Raw genomic sequence first — 24286 nt, forward strand, 5'->3', positions numbered from 1 at the left:
AAGAGATTACATGGAACAATGCATAAAATCAGAGGTCAGAGATGAGCAGATGGAGTTACTGCTGAACAGGTGTTTAGGTCAGGAGATGGGTGTGGGTCCTGGAGAGCAGAAAGAAGGTCCTGAAACCAGGGAAGAGGAAGTCCTCATCTGAAGGGCTGGCCGGAATGCTATAGCTATGGTCAGTCTCAGGCATTCCCACTGCAGTGCAGTCTCTGTGCTGGGCTCTTATCCGCATTGACACACTAAAGCTCCAAAGAGGAGAAAGCTCGAGCAGGGGATGGGTGGAGAGAAAGCTTCCCTTCTTTGTCTCTACTGCCCAATAACACTCATATATTTAGATTTTACTGTCTCCCATTGCCCAGAGGGACAATTAGGTATAAAGTAAGCATACAGAGCTGCCCTGATTCAGAAGTTAGTGTTAGACAATTATTCATTTGAGATTTAAAAAGTCATTCAAAACCACCATTCAAAAAAAGCAAGGGCTTGGTCTACCAAATATTTGGCTACTGTAGAATACCATATATAGTGGCTATTTCTAAAAGAAAAAAAAATAAGTATGATTGTTTACGCTAGAAAAAAGTTAACTAACATTTCTACCTATGGAAGGAGTATGGAGAGCATAGATCCCAATTTTTTGACTTCTATAAATTACAAAGCTACTTCATATATGTATCAGGTTTATTCTAATTTTATAGGTAATGAAAATGAATCACAGGATGTTTACAAAATGTTTACAAAGAAAAAAGCACTCGAATACTTCATCATATTAGCTCAAGAAATATGACACAAAGACACCTAGAAAAATTCGGAAATGACTGTTAACATCTTTGATTGAATACCTCTCTTGTGAAAGTGAACAGTTGTCCAAATAACCACAATGTTTTGACAGCTTCTTAATTTTGTCCCTTTGTAGACCCACAGGAAAATGTTTTTGCTTTATATTTTCATTCTAGTAAAAGTGGCCAAAGTGACCAAAGTTCAAGTGTTGGGCTAGGAAATGTGTAACATTCAGATTTTCAGGGGGCAAGATCTTGATTTGCACATCGGCAATTTCCTTGTGGCTTACTCTGCCTTGGTCAATTTTAAACAATGATACCACTGAATAAAGAGTTGGAAAGAGATGCACCCAGCTAGCACCAATGAGTCAGTATAAACCACATCTCACTCTCCAATGGACTATAGGTCTAAGAAATCTGACCCCTGTTCCTACACCTTTACATATTAGAAAACCAGAAAGCTATAGACATAACAAGTGTGGAAAAGACAGAGTACTGCCTCTGGTGTTCAGAAGTCTCCCCCTCTTTGAGGATGGCATCAAATTCAAAATGTATTTATCCAAACACCATTGCCCTCAAATCAGCCCCCTGAGAAACCATACCTTCAAAGTCATACTGGTCCTTAAGGCAGCATTAGAACTTCATTTTCAAACTATTTTTATCTATTTTTTATTTGTTTGATAGAGACAGAGAGAATTTGAGAAGGAAGGGGTAAATAGGGCAACACTGTTACACCACTAGTAAAGCTTCCCACCCTGTAGGTGGGGACTGTGGGCTTGAACTAGGATCCTTAATCACTATTACATGTACACTCAACCCAGTATGCTACCACCTGGCCCCTTTTATATATTTTTTAGTGTTTTATTTATTTGTTTTAAATATTTATTTTCCCCTTTGTTGCCCTTGTTTTTTATTGTTGTTGTAGTTATTATTGTTGTTACTGATGTCGTTGTTGTTGGATAGGACAGAGAGAAATGGAGAGAGGAAGGGAAGACAGAGGGGGAGAGAAAGACAGACACCTGCAGACCTGCTTCACCGCCTGTGAAGTGACTCCCATGCAGGTGGGGAGCTGGGGGCTGGAACTGGGATCCTTACGCCAGTCCTTGTGCTTTGTGCCACCTGCACTTAACCCACTGTGCTGCCACCTGACCCCCTGTTTTATTTATCTTTAACATTAGAACTTCCTCACTCTGAAGGTGCCTTCAAAGTTCTGGCTCACGCATGGGGACTGTCCACTACATGAGTATTTATTCACTTACCATCTACAGTAAAGTTAGATCTCTAGAAAGAGTTCAAAGTTTTATTACCATCTGTAATACTCAGAACACTTGCCAAGACATACTATCTCCTACACACACATACTCCAATACCCCATCTTACATAGCCCTCAAGACCCTTCCAAGGACACTGAACTAACTTTTACAACTAAAGCCTCTATTGCTGTTCACACCCAATGACTTTCCCATGAAATGACTGGGTGCTGGAGGGTAATCTCCTAACAGAGGCTCAAAACATGTGACACAAGAGACCTAGACCAGAAAATTAACCCAGCTTCTAACCTCAGGCTGGGTTTCTTCCCATAGTTGTAGCTATCAATGTCATAGTGGCAGATGTAAGCTGTCCTTAGATATTCAGGCATATACCCACAACTCACTCTCCCATCTCCTTCAAGCTTCTTAAATATCTCCTAGAAAGAGCCATCATTTGCAACTATAGTCATCTGCCTCTTCCCTCTAGATTCCCATGAGTACTGTTCCACTTCTTTTTTCCATGTAATCATCACCTAATATACTATGTACTTTGTTTCCTTATTACATATGTTATTTGTTCACCATTTCCCCTTTATCCTATTAGCACACAGCCCCATTTGTTGATTGAATATCCAAAAGGATTAGAATGGCAGTTGGCACACATTAGGACTCAAGAGAAATTTTTTGTTGCCCTTGTTTTATTGCTGTAGTAATTATTATTGACGTCATTGTTGTTGGATAGGACAGAGAGAAATGGAGAGTGGAGAGGAAAACAGAGAAGGGGAGAGAAATATAGACACCTACAGACCTGCTTCAACGCCTGTGAAGTGACTCCCCTGCGGGTGGGGAGCCAGGGGCTCGAACCCGGATCTTTACGCCGGTCCTCACGCTTTGCACTGCCTCCACTTAACTCCCTCAAAAATGTATTTTGAATAAGTAAAGTCCATTAGAGATCTTCTTATTCTTACTATCAACAGCTCCTGTAATAATGTGCTCAGTGGATAGGCCCAAAATCTTTCCTTGACCCCATAGCCTCCTGATCTGCCCTGCCTTGTTTTTGGTGGTTTCAAAAGCCTAGTTATTGTCAGGAGCAGATATGTAAAACTTTTCTGTACTTGCCTTTTCTTCCAGAACCACACACATGAGTAACACCCACTGTCAAGAGTATCATCAACAGACACATAAGGATGCCCTGAGGGAGAGGATGTGTGGGAGAGGAGAGTGGGTGAGCAGTATGGAGCATGTGTGAGCACAGAGAGAGCCTACAGACAGCACAGGATGATTCACATGCATGTGTGTGTGTGTGTGTGTGTGTGTGTGTGTAGGGGGGGTGTTGAGTACATACATGTTACACAGTCCTTACGCCTGCTTCATCTGGGAGGTCAGGGAGTGCCACCTGTCAATCAGCGTGCCTCACTGAGCCAGTGAAAACAAACACGTGGAAGACTCAGTCCTCATATGACTTTTCACCAAGTGGTTTAGCTGTTGCTCCGAGCCTCCCTCCAAAAGGGAAAATGCAAACTTTCATTTTGTTATTGTAAACTTTAGGACTGCAAAGGAAGGGCAATGATGACAAAAGACTCTTCTTGGCTGTGTGTGTGTGTGCTTCAATTTTCTCCCCCTTTCAGAGAAGTTTAAAATGATTTTAAAAACTCTGCTTCACTATCAATGAGTTGAAAGCCATAAATAAGCAAAGTAAAATGTCTGCTTGCACCTCACCACTCAAAAGTCTGAGTACACACGAGATGTTAACACAAAACAGAACCGACAAACCAGCACCAGATTGGGCTAAAACAACTGAAAGGGAAAAGGCTTGTTGCTAGGAAAAGGAACCTAAGACAAAGGGTCCCCATGACTACCAAGAAAACTTCTGATTCCACTCATCAAGTGTCAGTGCTCTCCTCTAACCATCACCTGAGGGACACTGCCAAGACAACTTTCTCCATAAGGAGTTTCAACAAGTGTATCTATAACATGTCCCCAAAACACTGGTTTTGAAATGCAATTAACCCCAGAATATTTATAGTCCTAAGAAGCATTTTAATATAACTTGTTGAAAATCCTGTGAGTTACCAAAATGAAAAAAAAAAACAAGACACTGAATTTTTTAAGGTTACAACACCCCTTTACAAAAAAAAAAAAATCAATTCTAGCATGATAGCAACAAACTATTGAAAACTGACATTTTTACAGTCACTTATGATAGCAGCAAAAATAGAAAATACTTAGGAATAAATATCAAATAATGTATGTGAATCTTAAAATGAAATTAAATTAAATGGTAAGGTGAGATATAAAATACTTAGTGTCCCTAAAGAACCCAGCAGAAAACTACAGGAAGTTATTAGGAAATATAGCAAGATATCAAGCTACAAAATCAATGTACAAAAATCAGTGGCATTTATTTATGCAAACACTAAACCTGAAGAAGAAGACATCCAAAAATCACTCCCATTTACTGTTTCAGCAAAATCAATAAAATACCGAGGAATAAAGTTGACCAAAGAAGTGAAAGACTTGTATACTGAAAACTATGAGTCGCTACTCAAGGAAATAGAAACTGATACCAAGAAATAGAAAGATATCCCATCCTCATGGATTGGAAGAATATCATCAAAATGAATATTCTCCCCAGAGCCATATACAAATTTAATGCAATACCCATCAAAGTTCCACCAAGCTTCTTTAAGAAAATAGAACAAACACTACAATCATTTATCTGGAACCTGAAAACACCTAGAATTGCCAAAACCATCTTGAGGAAAAGAAACAGAAATGGAGGCATCACACTCCCAGACCTTAAACTGTATTATAAAGCCATCATCATCAAAACAGGATGGTAATGGAACAAAAATAGGCACACAGACCAGTGGAACAGAATTGAAAGCCCAGAAATAAATCCCCACACCTACGGACATCTAATCTTTGATAAGGGGGCCCAAAGGATTAAATGGAAGAATGAGGCTCTCTTCAATAAATGGTGCCGGGAAAACTGAGTTGTAACATGCAGAAGAATGAAACTGAACCACTTTATCTCACCAGAAACAAAAATCAACTCCAAATGGATCAAAGAACTGGATGTCAGACCAGAAACAATCAAATACTTAGAGGAAAATATTGGTAAAACAGTTTCCCACCTACACCTTAAGGACATCTTTGATGAATCAAACCCAATTGCAAGGAAGACTAAAGCAGAAACAAACCAATGGGACTACATCAAATTAAAAAGCTTCTGCACAGCCAAAGAAACTATTAAACAAACAAAGAGACCCCTCACAGAATAGGAGAAGATCTTCACATGCCATACATCAGACAGGAAACTAATCACCAAAATATATAAAGAGCTCAGCAAACTTAGCACCAAAAAAGCAAATGACCCCATCCAAAAATGGGCAGAGGATATGAACAAAACATTCACCTCAGAGGAGATCCAAAAGGCTAACAAACATATGAAAAACTGCTCTAGGTCACTGATTGTCAGAGAAATGCAAATCAAGACAACACTAAGATACCACCTCACTCCTATAAGAGTGGCATACATCAAAAAGGACAGCAGCAACAAATGCTGGAGAGGCTGTGGGGACAGAGGAACCCTTTTGCATTGCTGGTGGGAATGTAAATTGGTCCAGCCTCTGTGGAGAGCAGTCTGGAAAACTCTCACAAGGCTAGACATGGACCTTCCATATGATCCAGTAATTCCTCTCCTGGGGGTTATACCCCAAGGACTCCATAACACCCAACCAAAAAGAAGTGTGTACTCCTATGTTCATAGCAGCACAATTCATAATAGCTAAAACCTGGAAGCAACCCAGGTGCCCAGCAACAGATGAGTGGCTGAGAAAGCTGTGGTATATATACACAATGGAATACTATGCAGCTATCAAGAACAATGAACCCACCTTCTCTGACCCATCTTGGACAGAGCTAGAAGGAATTATGTTAAGTGAACTAAGTCAGAAAGATAAAGATGAGTATGGGATGATCCCACTCATCAACAGAAGTTGACTAAGAAGATCTGAAAGGGAAACTAAAAGCAGGACCTGACCAAATTGTAAGTAGGGCACCAAAGTAAAAACCCTGTGGTGAGGGGTAGACATGCAGCTTCCTAGGCCAGTGGGGGGTGGGAGTGGGTGGGAGGGATAGGTCACAATCTTTTGGTGGTGGGAATGGTGTTTATGTATACTCCTAGTAAAGTGTAGTCATATAAATCACTAGTTAATTAATATGAGGAGGAAAATTAATTGTTTGTCTCGAAGTTTTTAAAACACAGACTGAGTCTTTTTAATATATACGCTGTGTATTTGATATGCAGACTCTCTCAAAAGCCTAGAAGCAACCAATAGCACAGCTATATACAAGATACTGGGCACTGTACAGCAAACCCTAACAAAAGGACTTTTCAAAGTTAACCCAATTACCAAATAATGTGATAACATTAACTATCCATTGTCTTTTTGAACCCTAAGACAGCAGAAACCTCACATCTCCACTATAGAGCCCTTACTTCCCCCAGTCCTGGAACCATTGGATAGGGCCCACTTTCCCGTATGCCTCTCCCAATCCATATCAAATAATACTGCATCTGCCGATCGCAACCTAATCAACACAACGATTGCCACCTCAACATGCTTCAGCTCAGACTGTGTCCAGAGACTTCACGTGTGGAATGACAACCCTTCAGCTTCATTACTCAGGTGAGACCTTTCCTTTCATAGTATTCTCTAATTCCATCCCAGGTGGTTCACTTTCTAACAAAGTCCCAAAACCTAGATATACACCAGTTTCTGTGAGAGAGAGCATATGTTCACACGTATCCATAAACTAGTGCAAAATATATACCTGAAAGCAGAAGTATTCTAGAGTTTGCAGTGAGTACCCCCCAAACACTTCCTCTCCACTATTCCAACCTTTGGTTCCATGATTGCTCAATAATTTGTTTGGCTTTGTATGTTAACTCTCTTTTCAGTCACCAGGTTTCAGATGCCATCAGGATGCCGTCCAGGCTTCCCTGGACTGAAGACCCCACCAATATGTCCTGGAGCTCCGCTTCCCCAGAGACCCACCCTACTAGGGAAAGAGAGAGGCAGACTCAGAGTATGGACCGACCAGTCAACGTCCATGTTCAGCGGGGAAGCAATTACAGAAGCCAGACCTTCTACCTTTTGCAACCCACAATGACCCTGGGTCCATACTCCCAGAGGGATAGAGAATGGGAAAGCTATCAGGGGAGGGGGTGGGATATGGAGATTGGGTGGTGGGAATTGTGTGGAGCTGTACCCCTCCTACCCTATGGATTTGTTAATTTATCCTTTCTTAAATAAAAAATAAATAAATAAATAAAATACTTAGTGTCTACAGACCTAAGATTGCTAAGAGGAAAGGAAGGAAAGAGCTAATGGGAAGAGGAAGCTTAACATCCTTTTGCTGAAGGAGATATAACACTTTGGGGGTGGGGGAGGTGTGCTAGCACAGATTTAGGGGAGATGTGAAATTGTAGCCCTGAGATAACAGCAGCCAGTGCCCTTACTAGTTGCTTTCCACATTGCCTGAATGAAGCTGACTTCTAATAGACTGAACACATTTGACTATAAATACAGACTCACCAGCACACCCAGGAAGCATGGATACACTGAAGGTTGTGGAAAATGAGTCACGGACTCAGGTATCTTTCCTTTTCGAGTGTCTCAAGGAAAGGCCCAAATCCATGTCACAGAGGCTGGCACTCCCTGCGTGGCACTGGACAACCACAGGACTCTAGAAGTTACTGTGGCAACCCAGTCACAACAAACCCCAAGGAACACTCCAGCATTCTATCTGGAACTCAAGCAATAACTGGCATCCTGAGTTGGTCAGACATATAGCTGAGGGGAAGGGAATTTGTAAATTAAGTGTCTTTCCTTCTAAAAATGGGTGGACGGATAGATGGACGGACTGACGGATGGGTGGATGGTAGGTAGACAGATTAGGCTGCAGATAGATGATAGGTAGATGATACAGATAGATTAGATAGATAGACAAATGGATGACAGATAATTTGATAACTGACAGCACTGGGAGAGTTACATGGGTGGAAAGGTCAATACCTTTCTATTTTCTCTCCTTTTTTCTCCCTTCTCTCCCTCTCCTCTCCTCTCCTCTCCTCTCCTCTCCTCTCCTCTCCTCTCCTCTCCTCTCCTCTCCTCTCCTCTCCTCTCCCTCTCCTTTCTCTTTCTCTTTGCCTCCAGGGTTATCAATGGGGCTCGATGCCTGCACTACGAATCTACTGCTCATGGAGGCCATTTTCTCCATTTTTGTTATTGTTGGATAGGACCGAGAGAAATTGAGAGAGAATGGAAGACAGAGAAGGGGAGAGAAAAACAGACACCTGAAGATCTGCTTCACTACTTGCAGGGACCCCTGTGCAGGTGGGGAACCAAGGGCTCAAACTGGGATCCTTGCGCTAGTCACTGCGCTTTGCACTATGTATACCTCCTTAGTGCATCCAGTGCACTACATATACCTCCTTAGTGCATCCAGCGCACTACCCCTCTCTCTCCCTATCACCTCCTTCCCTATCAATTTCTGGCTGTCTCTATGCAATAAATAAAGGTAATAAAAATTAAAATTAAAAAGTTTTAAAATAAAAATAAATAAAAAGCTATATCCACTTTATATTAGGGGCCTTACTGATCATATAAAAAAGCACCAGAAATTGGGTCTACTAACAAACACATGTGCAGCTATATTTATTCAGCTTCAGATTGGAGGTGGTCACCTCTCTCTGTAGCAGCTTAGCTAGTCTGTGCAGCATGCCATCTGAACCCTAACCATTTGACGTGCTCCTTGGCAGCCCTGCCAACACCTAGGAGCTTGTTAGACACTGAGCTTGTCAAAAATTGGGCCCCCAGTCCTGGAGAAAGGTTCATTTGGATAGTGTACTATTTTGCCACGTGTGAGACCCAGGCTCCAGCCTGGCCCATGCTGCATTAAAGGAAGCTTTGGTGATTTGGTCTGTTTCATTCTCTCTCTTTATCTACCTAAAAAGATGAAAAGAAATTAATTCCTCCACCCCAGATCAACTGAATCTGAAAAACCACTCTTTTCTAAATATCATTTATTCTATGAGAGCCCAGAATACCGGTGCTGGGGATAAAGCCAGCTGTCTCATACATCCAAGTCCTGTGCTTTACACACTGACATCTACCTCCTTAGTAGCTGAAAATACATGTTAACAAGATTTGCCATGATTCCTAGAGAATTTAAATTTGAGAAACATTCCTATAAAAAGCCCCCCCCCCCCCCTACGCACACACCTCTTTGAGAGGAAGGAGGAAAATTCAAGGAAGAAGGGATTCAGCACTGCTATGGACACACTCCAGAGAGGTTTAGCCACCATGGTGTCTGGTCCTCCCACAATTTCCCACTGGTCCTTTACCCTGCTGAGCTGAGAGAGTTTGGAATGGTCTGTTAGTCTACTTAATCATTAAAGATTCATATGACAACAATTAGGATTATTTGGGGTCCAGCAAGTTTTGGAAATCAGATTTGATCATGAGATCTCCCACAAGACTGTTCAGAGAACAGACTCAATAAAAGAGAAGAGGGGTAGTGGTGTGTCTGAAGAGACAGGGAATCTTAGATCCTGAAGTGTGGCTTTTGGTCAACAGTTCACTCCCAAGTCCTCATCAAAGCTGAGTGAAGGTGATGGAGCTTGCAGGCTCGGTCCTGGTCAACTCCTAAGCCAGTGCTCACTGTGAGTTCCTGCTTCCCACAGGGTCTGCGTGTCGGACAGGAAGATAGCAGTGGTCAGCAGGAGGACTAGAAAGTCTGCTTTGTTTCTCAAGGCCAGCAAGTGTCTACTCAACCACCCTCTCCAGACCGACCACATCCCCTCACCCTATCTTCCCAGGAGGCTTAGGAGGCAAATGACTCAGCACTTCCTTGATGTCAGTCAAGTGGATAGAAACTGACTAGCACTAGCACGAGGTAGAGGATGAAGGCAATTATCAGAGAAGGCCACAGAGGCAAGAAACTTTGTGCATATGTTTCTGAGACTAAGGTCAAGCTCCTCTTTCTCTGGGTTTAAATTTGAACTGGACAGTGGAAAAACAAAGACACTAGTGTTCATGCAACTATGTCTTGGTCCAGTTTTTTCTTGAAGAGTTTCTTCAGTTAATTCCCAAGAACCTTCCAGTGTGTTTTTATAGATGAAGAGCACATCCTCCAGTAAAGAAGCTCTACAGCATCTGCTTCTCATCAACATGAGAAATGGATGGCCAGAGCTTTTGGAGGCAGTGCCAGACCACATTCAGAAGGGGGTTCAATAAATCTTCAGGTGATGGAAATCATCTGACTGGCCTCCAGCCTCACCTCACACCCCCTGCCCACCCATCATTCTTATTCCAAATAGTCACTACTTTCAAATCCATTACTCTACTTATGTTTTCGTTTTCTTTTTTAATTTTTTTAATATTTATTTTATTTATTTATTCCCTTTTGTTGCCCTTGTTGTTTTATTGTTGTAGTTATTATTGTTGTTGTCGTTGTTGGGTAGGACAGAGAGAAATGGAGAGAGGAGGGGAAGACAGAGAGGAGGAGAGAAAGACAGACACCTGCAGACCTGCTTCACCGCCTGTGAAGCGACTCCCCTGCAGGTGGGCCATTACTCTACTTATTGTCCTGTCCTTGGATCATCATATCTCTACCTTTGTCCAAAAGACTGTCCCTAAAGTCCCCTTCTCTGCCTGGCTAAGCCCTACTTGTCTTTCCCCTGTAGCCGAGGAGGTAATATTTTCACAATCCTAGGGGGAAAAATTTGCTATGAGAATTAAAAAGAGGCCATCCAGGTTATGATCTCAGAATAGATTCTGTTCTATCATAAGCACTTGACATGTTTAGCTGTTTCATAATTCCTCTTTGAAGATTCGATTCAAATCTCACCATTCATAGGAAGCCTTCCATAAATTCTTTCCTCCTTTGGTCATTCACCCTTGATGAGGTCTTTGTACATTGAACATGTCTCTACTACAGTACCTATTATAAGAAGAATCAATATTTATTGGTTGCTATATACAAAGACAATTCTAAATTCTGTTGATATCTAATCCTCACAGTGACACTAGAAGCTGGTTATATTGTTATTCCCATTTTAGAAAATAAACAGGCCAAGCTATTTTCCCAAGGACTAACAATCAGCAGATAGCTGGACATCTTAATCTGGAGTTTTCCAGTTTGAAACTCAGTGTCTTCCTCTTTACCACACCTGAGTTTTTTAATTAGCAATTTTATTGAGTTTCCATTAGTTTATTGTATTATGTAATCTTCACAGGGATATCTTCGCCTACCCTGTCCAACGCTTGACGTCTCGTCACCCAATCTGGTCCCCTACGCCTACACTGAACTTCTCTGTTCCAGACTCTTGGAAACAGAGTTGGCAGTCAGCTGAGGTAAAGAACAAACACCTCATCACAGACCCCTGCAAGCGTCCACCCGGCTTTGACCTAGCACGTTATGACTGGGCCCTCCTCAATCGCTATCGAACAGGCCATGGCCGGTGCGCCGCTATGTTCCATCGCTGGGGAGCCAGAGACGACCCGAACTGCCCCTGCGGCTCCAGACAGACTATGACCCACATAGTCAACGACTGCCACCTCTCCAGATTCAAAGGAGGTCTCGAAACTTGACATCAGGCTCAACCTGACGCTGTTGACTGGCTACGGAAGAAGGGCAAACGCTAGAAGAAGAAGAATTATGTAATTCTAGGCATAGGCTGAAGAGAATAGTTCACTGAGTAAAACAGAGGTCTTGTCATGTATGTAGCCCAGAATCATGTCCCAGCATGACTTAGTTCAGCATGGCACTAAGGGGTGTTCCAGTATTATGATGCCTCTCCCTTTCTCTGTGTCTCTCTCAATATAAATGAAAAACTTAGCCTTGGAGTGATGAAAGCATGCATACACAAGACACCAGTCTAAATAAATAAATATTGGTAGAGTACACCTTCACATTTATGTAATTTTACAATCCACATCTGTATTTTCCCTGTTATTTTACAGTTATTTCTCTCCATCCCACTGCAAATTCTTCAGAGCATGGATCTGTTTGTTCTTATCACAAAAAACCCATAGGTATCTGAATTCCCACCAAGAACTGCAGTGAAGACCAACATGTTTTTGCAGTAAAGATCCAGGGGAGCCAGAGAGTTGTCGTGTCCATTTCCTGCCAGCTATTCATGATCAAGACTAAGCTCTGGACACTAAGAATTCCTTTCTGACTACAATTCAGCTGGAAACGTAGCCTCAGAGTCCCCATAAACAAAGGCGTGGTGTGGTCCACCACTGTGAAAATCCAATAGAGAGAGCAAGTTGAACGAACCAGAGATGGATCTTCGCTTTGAAAAAAATCCATTTAACAAAGAAGCCAACCAGAGAATGACTCATGCCTGGATTCCCTCATCTCCCCGTCCTGCCAACTCATGCTCACCGCTCCTCTCGACTCCAAGTGCCGTTCACCAAGCCCCTGAACCTCCACACCCATGTGAGAGCACTGTGCATGGCTTCCATATTCCCACAGTGCTCTGCTGAGACCACACCAGCAAATCTTTCTCTCCCATTAATCCCAACCTGCCTTCTGTGTTTGTATCTTGGATAAGATTTCAGAATGCAAATCTTGTTAGCTTAGTCTGGCACATGGAAGACCCTCAGCCTATACTGTATGAAGAGCCAGAAAGACAGTTAAGTGGGTGAGCAAAAGACTTGCATGCAAGAGGTCCCAGGTTGAATTCCTGGCACCAACAATTGCCAGAGCTGAACTATAATCTGTTAAAAATAAATAAAGTGCTGGATGAATGGGAGGATGAGGGAATGGGTGATTAATTATATGAAAGCAAGAAAAGTAGAATGAGTTGCATGAAACTCCCTCTTTATGTTTCAGCCTCCCCATGTAGCGCTCTATCAAAATATCCATTGTAAGGAAGACTATCATTCATTCGCTGCTCTATGCATGAATTCACCTAAGATCGTATGTTAGTTAACCCTAACAACACTATAAGTTCATTGTATTAACAGTCCATTTTAGTAATGAGCAAATGAATCAGGTGGTGGTGCACTTGGTAAAGTGCACACATTGCTTTGGGTGAGGACCCAAGGCAGGGAGGAAGCTTCATAAATGGTGAAGCAGTGCTATTGGTATCTCTCTTTCTCTTTGTTCCTCACCGTCTATCAATTGGAAAGAGAACAGAAAAAAATGTGAGTAAACAAATCTAGATACATTTCCAAGGACTAACAAATAGTAGCTGGCTAGCCAATCCTCAAGATAGCTGTCATTATCATTCTGATGAATGTTGGGGCAGATATCCATCAGAAATCGATGTCTAAGGCAATGATGCTTAGCAAAACAAGTAAAGAGATGAAAGACAACTACCAGATGGTTTCACATATATGTGAAATCTAGAGAACAGATACACATGAACTGTGTATCAAACTACCCTGTGTTCTTAAGACTTGTGAGAACTATGGTAGTTATCTTTGGGAGGTGAGAGGGTGGGACACAGAACTTTGGTGGTGGATGTGGTGTAGAACTGTACACTGTAATCTTACAATCTTCTTTTAGTTAATAATCAATTTTTCTTCCTTATTTTTTATTAAAATAAATTTTTTTTTAAATTTTTTTAATCTTACAATCTTTTAACCCACTATTGATCACAAATAAAAAATAAGTAAAGAAGAAACCATTGTCTAACATAACTGTTCAGCATCCTGAGGTATAATAGCATTTCACTTCTTGTCACATTAGAGCCTGGTACACAACACATAACAAATGAACTTTTGGTGATACCATTCATTGAATCCACAAACATTTGTTATTACAAGCTTTGAGCTATGACAGTAATTTGTCAGATCTAAAATATCAAGCTCCATCTTGAGATCGTTGAGCCTCACAGGGTACCTGGGGAGTAATCATGAGCTTTTCTTCTCTTCCCAAGCATGCCCCTCAGCAGAGAATCCACTGGCCTTCTTCATGATGGGTCTCATTTGTTGCCAGGACTTGCAAAATAGCTCAGCTGGGTAATGCACCTGCTTTGCCCTATACATATCCCATGTTCAAGCTCTGTTTCCATAACATTAGAAGAAATTTTGGTGCTGTGGTGTCTCTCTCTCTCTCTCATGTGTGTGTGTCCCCATCTCTGTCTCATGTCTCTGTCTCTTCTTTTTTAATTTTTCTCATTTACTGGACATAGACAGCCAGAAATCAAGAGGGTAGGGAGAGATACAAAAGGAAGAGACAGAGAGACGTCTGCAGCACATCTCCCCCCCTGCAGATGGTGGCTGGGTACTGGAACCAGGGTCCTTGCACATTGTAACATGTATGCTCAACCAGGTGCACCACCAGCCAGCCCTTATGTCTCTTTCTATCTGAACAGTGATGCCCCAGGAACAACAATAAAAATGCATTTTGATCTATTTTTTACTTTTATTCTATAACAAGACAACTTTATTTTAAATTATGTTAGAACCCAGTTTAATGTTGATGAGAAGACAGGCCAGAAGTTTGATAAATAAAATATTTTTTTTAAAATGAGATTGGAGTGGTCAGAATATAGCTAAGTAGGTAGAGATCATACTTTAGAACACAGAAGGACTCAGATTGGATCCCCTAGTACTGTGGGAACACCATGAGAGGAGAAGCTTCACAAGCAGGAGAGACAGAGAGACAAGAAGGGAGGGAGAGGAAGACTTAGTTTTAATTTTTTTTAATTTTTTTTATTTCATTTATTTTCCCTTTTGTTGCCCTTGTTGTCATAGTTATTAGTGTTGTTACTGATGTCGTTGTTAGATAGGACAGAGAGAAATGGATAGAGGAGAGGAAGACAGAGAGGGAGAGAAAGACAGACACCTGCAGACCTGCTTCACCACCTGTGAAGTGACTCCCCTGCAGGTGGGGAGCTGGGGGCTCGAACCAGGATCCTTAGGCCGGTCCTTGCGCTTTGCGCCACCTGCGCTTAACCCACTGAGCTACTGCCCGACTCCCTCAGTTTTAAATTTTATGTGACAGACAATCCCACAAATGAATAGACAATGTGTCTTCTACTTTCTAAGCAAGGAGAAATCTTTCTGTGAAAGGTCAGAATGTGCATGTCCTCCTTTTGTTATTTGTGTAGCACTGCTTTATAACATGATACAGTTCAGGCACATATCAGTAGAAATCAACACATGCATCCTTTCGTCCTGATTTAGAACACCCCTAGTCCCCAAGACTGTCCCCCTGTCATGCCAGAAGTCACTAATTGATGTTACAGTCCACAAAATTTATTATTATTGTCTCATATAGTCCATCCATTGTGTGTTTTCACTCCATGTCACATACAAGTGGAATCAACCATGTTTGTCTTTCCCCGACTTATTTCACTAAGCATAACACCCCCCCCCCAGGCCCATCCATGTTGTTGCAAATAGCAGGATTCATCTTTATGCAAAGTTGAGTACTACTTTACTGTTCAGACTGCTATCCACCCATCTATCAGAAAGCATTAGGTTGTTTCTAGTTCTTGGCTATTTTAAATAATACTGCAATACACGCAGGAGTCCAGAGATCTCTTCAAACCAAGTCTGTGTTTTTCCAAGTAAATACCCAGAGTGAGGTAACTGGGTTGTGTGCAATTCCTATGTCTAATTTTTTGAGGAATCTCCATACTGCTTTCCACAATGACTGCACCAACTTATATTCTTGTCAACAATGTGTGAGGGCTCCTTTCATATGAAAAGAGATTTCAAGGGGCCGGGTCTTGGCACACTTGGTTGAGCACGCATGTTACAGTATGCAAGGACCTGAGTTCAAGCCCCCAGTCCCAACATGCAGGGAGAAAGCTTTGCGAATGGTGAAGCAGGGCTGCAGGTGTCTCTTTGTCTCTCTCCCCCTCTGTCTCCCCATTCTCTCTCATTTCTGGCTGTCTCTATCCAATAAATAAATAAAGAAATTTTTTTAAGTTTAAAAAAAAGATATTTCAAGTGTTGTAGTCATAGGGTCTCTATTGCAATTACTCATGTTGGCCATGATAATACAAATACAGTTCTTGGTAGCACACAAATGAGTAAGCATGGTTCTGCTCAGGTAACCATCTGTGGACACTGGAGCCTAAGTATTACACAATTCTCACATGACACAAGGTAATTTGGTTGTCAGAAAAATTACAGAATATTTTTGGTTTTCTGTACAAAAAAATGCATTAAAACTTTTCTGACAACCCCATATTAGTTTTATTTTGATCTCTATTCAACAATTTAAAAATGTGTAAACCATTCTTGGCCTTCAGCTCATAAAAAATTTAAAAAGAAAAAAAAACGGAACAGCTCGAGTTTGAACCATGAACCATAATTTTCCAGTCCCTACCCTACGTTATAGTTAGGCACTCAAAATGAGAGGGAAGACTTACAGCAAAATGAAAATAAGCATGATCAATTCATACTGATTCAACAATTACTGGGTACATACTACATACAAAGTTATCATGCCCAAGAATTCTAAGTTATTCAGAAACCAAGTGAATTTACTGAATAATTTTTGTAAAACGATGACTCAACTAGCTTCCCCCTGAGGCTAATAAAATGATCTCACATTTGCATTGGTGAAGTGTGACTAGTAAACTTCCCCACCCATGAAAGTTACCAGCTTTACAATATAGAGCACATTTCAAAGGCAAAAAAATAAATGAATAAATAAATAAATAACCCTCAATGTCAGTTCAGTATTTTTAAACAACCATAACTTGGCTATTTCAAAACCAAATTTCTTCAAGCAAGGCAGAGCACACATTCCTTCCTGGGGGTTAGGTACCAGGGAATGCCAAGTTTGAAATCTCCAAACAAAGCTGCTTTTGAACATTCCAAAGACAAAAAAGCACTTGAGACATTTCTGAACTGCTGGATAAAAAATAACAGCCTTTTGGGGTTTTTTGTTTGTTTGTTTTTTTACCTCCAGATAACTCTGAAATGGGTAAATAAACTTTAATTTACTTTCCAAAATAAGCCCATTTGGGAATGAAAGTGAGAAAGAGAAGACATGGACATCTTCCATGGAGTCCAATTATCATTACTGATGCCAGGGACTTTAGGAAAAAAAAAAAAAAGAGCAGGGTCCAGTAGTTGAGCACACAGGTTACCATGTGCAAGGACCCCAGTTCAAGTTCCCAGTCCCCACCTGCAAAGGGGAATCTTCATGAGCAGTGAAGCAGTGCTGCAGGTCTCAGCACTTCCTCTCTGTATCTCTGTATCTTCCTTCCCTCTCAATTTCTCTCTGCCTATTCAAAGTAAATAATAAATAACTAAATAAGCTGGCTATCTGGGTATTAAAAACTGGACTAGAATTACCTAACTGTACACACACACTCTATGAAAACAAACCCCAAGCAGATACCTACTAGGATCTATGACAATCATCATGTGGCTTGATAATACAACTTCAAATGATGATAAAATAATGTGAGATGACTGCCAGAGTTCAAGTAGGGTTGGGATGGTGCCTTGGCATAGAACACTCTCCCAAGATGGAGGGGAAGCACTGGACAGGGTTGGTGGTATGAGAAAATACACAAGGATATGAGAGCCAATGATCTCAATGCAGAAGAAGGAATTTGTAAAATAGAAGGAGAGAAAATAAGAACATACTCTATGGGGCAGAGGAGAAAGCATACTGGTTATGCAAACAGACTCTCATGCCTGAAGCTCCAAAGTCCCAGGTTCAGATTCAATGTCTCGCACCACCATAAGCCAGAGCTGAGCTGTGCTCCAGAAAAAAAAAAAAAAAAAAAAGGAGGAGGAGGAGAAGGAGATATTCTATACAGTAGGGAGGTTGTGGGGATGTGGTGGAGCCTGGAAGGGCTTGACCTGAGAGATGAGTCCTCCCTGTTAGTTTCTCTATCTATGGAGGGGTTGAGCAAAATCGGAGAACACAGGAACCTCAAAAGATCGCCTGCCGTATGAAACTTCCCTGCCTCACAAAACATCCTGCATCTTCCCGCCTCCAGGAGCCGGCATTCCTTAAAACATTAAGCCTGCTCCACCCTGCATTCCTTTCATTATCTACATATCAATCTTCTACTTTGTCTTACAAAATGACTAAAGGTCTCCTTCCTAATTCCCCCTCAGGGTATTGCTAATCCTACCTGTTGAACCCCTAGCAACAGTTGCTGGGGAGGTCCATACCATTCCCGGACCCTTTTGCCTTTCCTGGCCCTCTTCCTAACCATGTATGGTATTGTCAAGCCACTTCCGTTTCTATCTTGTCTCTTCCGTGTTCCGACCTGGAGGAGTGCGCAGGCGCAGACAGAGAGGCTGATGCCAGCCATAGCGGTTTTGCGCCACGTGGTTTAACCAAGTGTGCTACTGCCTGACTCTGGGGCATTCGAATAAATAAAGATTTGAATTGCCTTGCGGACACGAGCTTAATTCCTGGGTCATCTCTCTCTCTCCCTCTCTCTCTCTCTTTCTCTCTCTCTCTCAATACTAGCCTGACACTATTCTCTATGGTGACAGGAAAGTAAAACACAGGAGGTTTCCTAGAATCATTCTAGGTCCTAGAATCTTTCCCCAGCACTACCATTAGTCAGAACTGGTCCATAATAATATAGTCTATGCTGTTGAATTGAAATTGAAAGTATAAAAGTGAGCTTGTATTTTTCAACATACATAACAGGTAGTCACAGATACAAGAATATATGCATGTACACTCATGCAACCACATGTCTACATATGACTACATGTACATGCATCCACTTAGCTCTCAGCACTAACAGGGTCCAGGAACAGAACCACCCCCAGAGAAAATAATGTACCAAGTCTTCATGAACCTTGTTCTCCACAAAGAACACTCAAGGCTTCTTCAATATGAGCAGGTGAATAAGAGGCAAGGAAGTACTCTGAGAATGTTGGGGACATGACAGACCCAAAAGCCAGGTGGCCTAATCTGGGAAAATATGTGCATCGGAAGAGATAATGATAGCAATAAATGATGACCCCCCTGGATAAACAGGAAATCACTGTCTGTTCAGAGAGAAATACATAAATGACTAAATCAAAGAGGCTCTGCTGTGAGCCCTACCCCACTAGGGAAAGACAGAGACAGGTTGAGGGGTCTGGATTGGCCTGTCAATGCCCATGTCTAGCGGAGAAGCAATTACAGAATCCATAGCTCTGACCTTCTGTACCTCAGAGATCTCTGGTCCATACTCCCAGAGGGATAAAGAATAGGGAACCTTCCAATGGAAGGGATAAGATATGGCACTCTGATGGTGGGAATTGTATGGAATTGTATACCCCTTATCCCACAATCTTGTTGATCATTATTAAAATCACTAATTTTTAAAAAATTGAAAAATAAGAAAACACAAAGCAGAACTTGTACTGGAGTTGGTATATTGCACCAAAGTAAGAGACTGTGGGGTGGTGGTGAGGGTTCAGGTCCTGAAACATGATGGCAGAGGAGAACCTAGAGAGGGTTGAATGGTTTTGTGGAAAACTGAGAAATGTTACACATATCCAGACTATGATGTTTTACTGTTGACTGTAAATCATTAAACCCCCCAATAAAGAAAAAAAAAAAAAAAAAGAGGTTCTGCTGTGCTTGCTGTCCTGAGGACACAATCAGGCAGGGAGCCTGCAACACCATTCAGGAAAGGGTGGGTATCAGGTTGCCTGGGACAGACTAAAGTGGAGACACATACTGGATGGTTGTCTGTGGTCCAAAGCAGAAACACTTCTAGATTTCCTACCTAAGCTCTGCCCTTAACCCACTCAGTTTCTCTGTTTTCCCTGCTCCTCTGTAGGTAAGCATGCCTGTCCCACTGGCTCCCTCTCTTCTCTCTCAGAGGCTCTGCCTAGTCAGGAGCAGTTTCCTCAAAGCCTTGCTCTGGACATCTAGTGACAGCAGCTCTACCTGATGACCTGCCGCAGGTATGTTCTGTTTACTTCCTCATCTTCAGTTTCCAACCATTGCCCAATTTTGTCCTCCCTCTCCACCTACTGTCTTCAGGCAGGAGTTTCCCTGCCCTGGTCTTTACTTGCCTGTGCCTGATTAGATAAACATGAGCAGGGCTGGCTAGCACCACCCTGACAGTAGCTGATGGGCTCTGTGCCCCATAGGAGCTGTTAGTGGACATGGACCATGGTTTCCTGTTCAACACTTAGCACTGACATATCTGTTGACTATTTTGACATGTGCATTGCATTAAAACTAGCCTCCTTTGCCTGAGTTTATTATTCTGACAAGCATTCCAGAGGCTCCGACAAACTACATGAGAGGTCCAGGGCATCAAAAGGTTTATGACCCCACCACCACCACCATCCAACCCAAATCAACCTGAGGGCATATTTGTGTGTCTCTTCCTCAGCTGTTCCCTTCAAGCCCAGCACAGATAGTGCCAAGAATGAAACTGGGATGAACATTCATGAAAGCAATGAACACTCATACACCTTGAGTCAAAACTGAGCCTGGTCTGGGGGCATGGATCCACCTGCTAATGCCCACGGCCAGATTAGAAGCCACTACAGAAGCCAGAACTCCCACCTTCTGCACCCCAAATAGAATTTTGGTCCATATTCTCAGAGGGGGAAAATGTTAGGGGAAGATGACTAGAGGACTCTAAACTTCAACTCATCAAGACCCTGAGAAAGAAGAGGAAAAAAACAAGGACATTCAGAAGTAGTAATGGTGTTATGTGTGACTTAGAAAGGAAGAGAAAGCAGGACCATAGAAAAAAATGAGCAAATATATATAAATATAGATAAAGAAATAATAGTCAGCCTTGGGAGAACTACTGTGGTTTCCAATGGAGATGCTGAGCTCTGGTGGTGTGAAATTCTGTTACCTCAGAATTTTGTAAATCCAGATTAAATCACTAATGAAAGATTTTTAAAAGAGGGTCGGGCGGTAGCGCAGCGGGTTAAGCACACGTGGCACAAAGTGCAAGGACCAGTGTAAGGACCCTGATTCGAGGCCCGCACTCCCCACCTGCAGGGAGGTTGCTTTACAAGCAGTGAGGCAGGTCTGCTGGTATCTATCTTTCTCTCCCCTCTCTGTCTTCCCCTCCTCTCTTGATTTCTCTCTGTCCTATCCAACAATGATGACAACAATAACTACAACAGCAATAAAACAAGGGCAACAACAGGGAAAAAAAAAAAAAAAAACTAAACTACAACAAAAATTAAAAAAAAAAAAACCTGAGCCTGGCCTAAAGAAGGCGTTCACACCATGGAAGGCTGGTAATGACTCTGAAGTCCCAGCTTGCTGGGCCTGAGCCTCCCTTCTCAAGCCTCCTCCCACTGGCTTGTCATTCCAGCTCACTGAAGCACAGATCATTCAGTATGAAGCCTGCTACACACCCAGCCACCATCTTTACAACAATGTAAAGTCTTCTACTGCTCATAAATTACTTTGAGATGAACACTGGGCCACTAAGTTCAGGATTAATGAAGAGCTTCAGGATCTACCTTCTCCAGACAGGGGTAGTTATCTGTGTCCCTACTCTGCACAGCATATGGTCCCAAAGTAGCCAGTGAGACGCAGTTGAGGGCTCTGGCTAGTCCCTCTGAGTACAGAGTCCATGGTCTCACTGGAACCCTGAATCTATGACCTTGATTTCCTCCACCCTATGTCCTCAGCAGCTGAGCTAATCATCCTGACCAACTGACTAGCTTCAGAGCTTCCCAGAGAAGGAAGAGATTCAGGAAGAAGCATACAGGAAGCCTCCCTTGGAATACAAGACTAATTAAGCAGAATGGAGCCCTCTTTAATAACATCCTGAACATTGCACTAAGACTGGAAGAAGGACTCAATGTCACTTCCTCTTCCTGGGCCCCACCTAAACCCTGGCCCTAAAAGAGTGACAGCTGAAAGCTGTGAACAAACTGTAGCACCATTTCCAGGCAGGAGCATTTAGGAGCGAGGTGGAATCCTTCCATGCCTTTCCCTCCACAACAGCACCACCAAAGTAAGCAACCAGACTAGATGCTGGCCTCTTTACTGGGAAAGCCGAGAAGGTGTAGGACCTGTCAGTTCTGGGAATAAGAGAAGCCAACCTCTGTGTTCCATCACTGAGGTTTCCAGACTCACTTGTTACAGCAGTGAGCTTCACTTAACCTGTCTAATATATTAGGGACTTTTGTCCTATTATCAATTGTATGTACTCAACCATGATAGATGCAGACATAAGACAGTAAATAAGAATGCCATGTTACCTTCACCAGCTATGCCTAGTGAAAAGGTAGAAATATCCACCGAGCAGAAAATTCTTGCTGGTTACTCTGTTAAGCTCTGACTTTTAGCCTGACCCAGGGCTCTAAATTTGAATAATAGTATTAACTGATTAGCTTGATAGGAGTAGAAAAAGTCAACCCAATCCCCAGCTAAGTTTTTGCATTTCAGTGCTGAAGGAGAACCAGGCCTCCTGTATTACACCCAGAGTGCATGCATGACACAAGGCAACACAACCAGAAAACAACCCTGCCACCCAGGATGCGACACAACTGCTAGAGTATAGGACTTGCAAGCATGGTGTTCTAAATTCAGTCTTGTGTAGCATACACTCTCTCCTCCTGAAATAAACACATATGAGCAATAATGTATAAACATTTTTAATGCTGACTAAAAAGCATGTGCATCAAAGATCTGACAGCCGCTCTGACCTCAGTTAAACTCTCAAGCAGGGCAGAATAACTTAAAAGATGGAGCATTCGCCCTGACAGTAAGATTCAGTGAGCAGCCTTCCATTGGAGGCATGTCCCATCAAGACAGACCACTAACTGGAAGGCCTGCAATCTATTTCAAGGACTGGGGAGATCATCAATAAACCATAGCAACTTCTACCACTGTCCCCATCTTAAAGAGAAGGAATGCACTATGTGCACACAGAAAAGAAGTCAAATTGCCACATCTGTGAAGTCCCTGGGTCCCCTGCTGCCATTCTCAGTCCCATTCCTGTGCCTGTATCCTGCTGGGACTCTGGGTATGGGGATTAAATCAGCAGATCCTGGGGAAGTCTTTGGCAGAGTCTGCCTCAGGAAAACTGACAAGCTAAAGGGCAAACAAATGAGCATCCTTCGTGACCAAGCTTGGCTAAAACAGATGCGAACTGTAGACATGCAGCCACGTGTGCCGTTTAACAGCTCGACATACAGCAAGGTTGCTCTTTCCCCAAAGGCAAGGCATCCCCAACCTTGCTGCTGTCCCTGCTCAACTAGAGCCCACTCAGCCCTTTGGGAGGGGCTGGGGAGACAACACAGAACTACCCCCTGGATGAATGAACCCTGCTCTTTCTCCCAGTCCATCTACAGGGTGCCCTCCTGCTACCTCTACACTCATTGGTCCCCATATTGTGATGATGGAACTGTTGAGGTCAAAAGTGATAGCAAGTACTTATGGGAACACAGACACTGCTGCACCACACCAGAACACAAGTTCCCCAGTGCCCGGGGAAGAAAATTGTTGCATTTGAAATAGGAGTGGTAACAGGTCTGGGTGTGGCTTAAGAAGGAGGTGGAGGCGGAGCTTGGATGGTTTATAAGCTACACCTATGGGCATGACTCACACTCTACCTAGGTGAGCCAGTCAACATGAGAGTAAGAGCTCTGAGTCCTCTCTCACTCTCTCTCTCTCTCTCTCTCTCTCTCTCTGCCTAACATTCTCAATTTTCCTGAATAAAGTTTAAAATTCCAAAAAATCATGTTCTCCTCAATTCATTGTTGGGATTATGTGTGACAAACCTTTAAATATATAGGAAACAAATGCAGCCCATAATTCTCCTCAATACAGAATGATTGTAGTGGATCAACTTCATTTTTTTTAAATAAGAGTATCTGGAGAGTTCTGCAAGCCACCAGCCTCTTTCTTCTGGGTAAGTCCCTCTTCCTTAGGCAAAGCCTTGTCTGGGTAGCACAGCACACCCTGGAATCTAACCCATGTATCTCCTGCCCTGTGTTTTACCCCGGCACTTGGGACAGATTAACAGCAGATTAACTGCCCCCACCCACCCCAGATAAGTAGGAGAAGCCAGCTGCTTCTCTCTACTGATCTTCTATTTTTGGAACTAGCTGCAAAGAAAGCGCACTCAAAAGTCTTAGCCTTGGCTTTTGAAAGCCACCTCTGTGAACTTTCACCTTCCCTCTTCACTCGATTCTCTTTATTCTTGCCCACCACCTGCATCCATCACTTAACCTCCCCAGCCCCCAAATAAAAAAGAAAGGAAGAAGAAAGAAAACTGTTTTTCCTCTCTGTATTCCCACCCCAGAGCTT

The sequence above is a fragment of the Erinaceus europaeus genome, chromosome 19, assembly GCF_950295315.1.
Source record: "Erinaceus europaeus chromosome 19, mEriEur2.1, whole genome shotgun sequence".
Classification (NCBI taxonomy): domain Eukaryota; kingdom Metazoa; phylum Chordata; class Mammalia; order Eulipotyphla; family Erinaceidae; genus Erinaceus; species Erinaceus europaeus.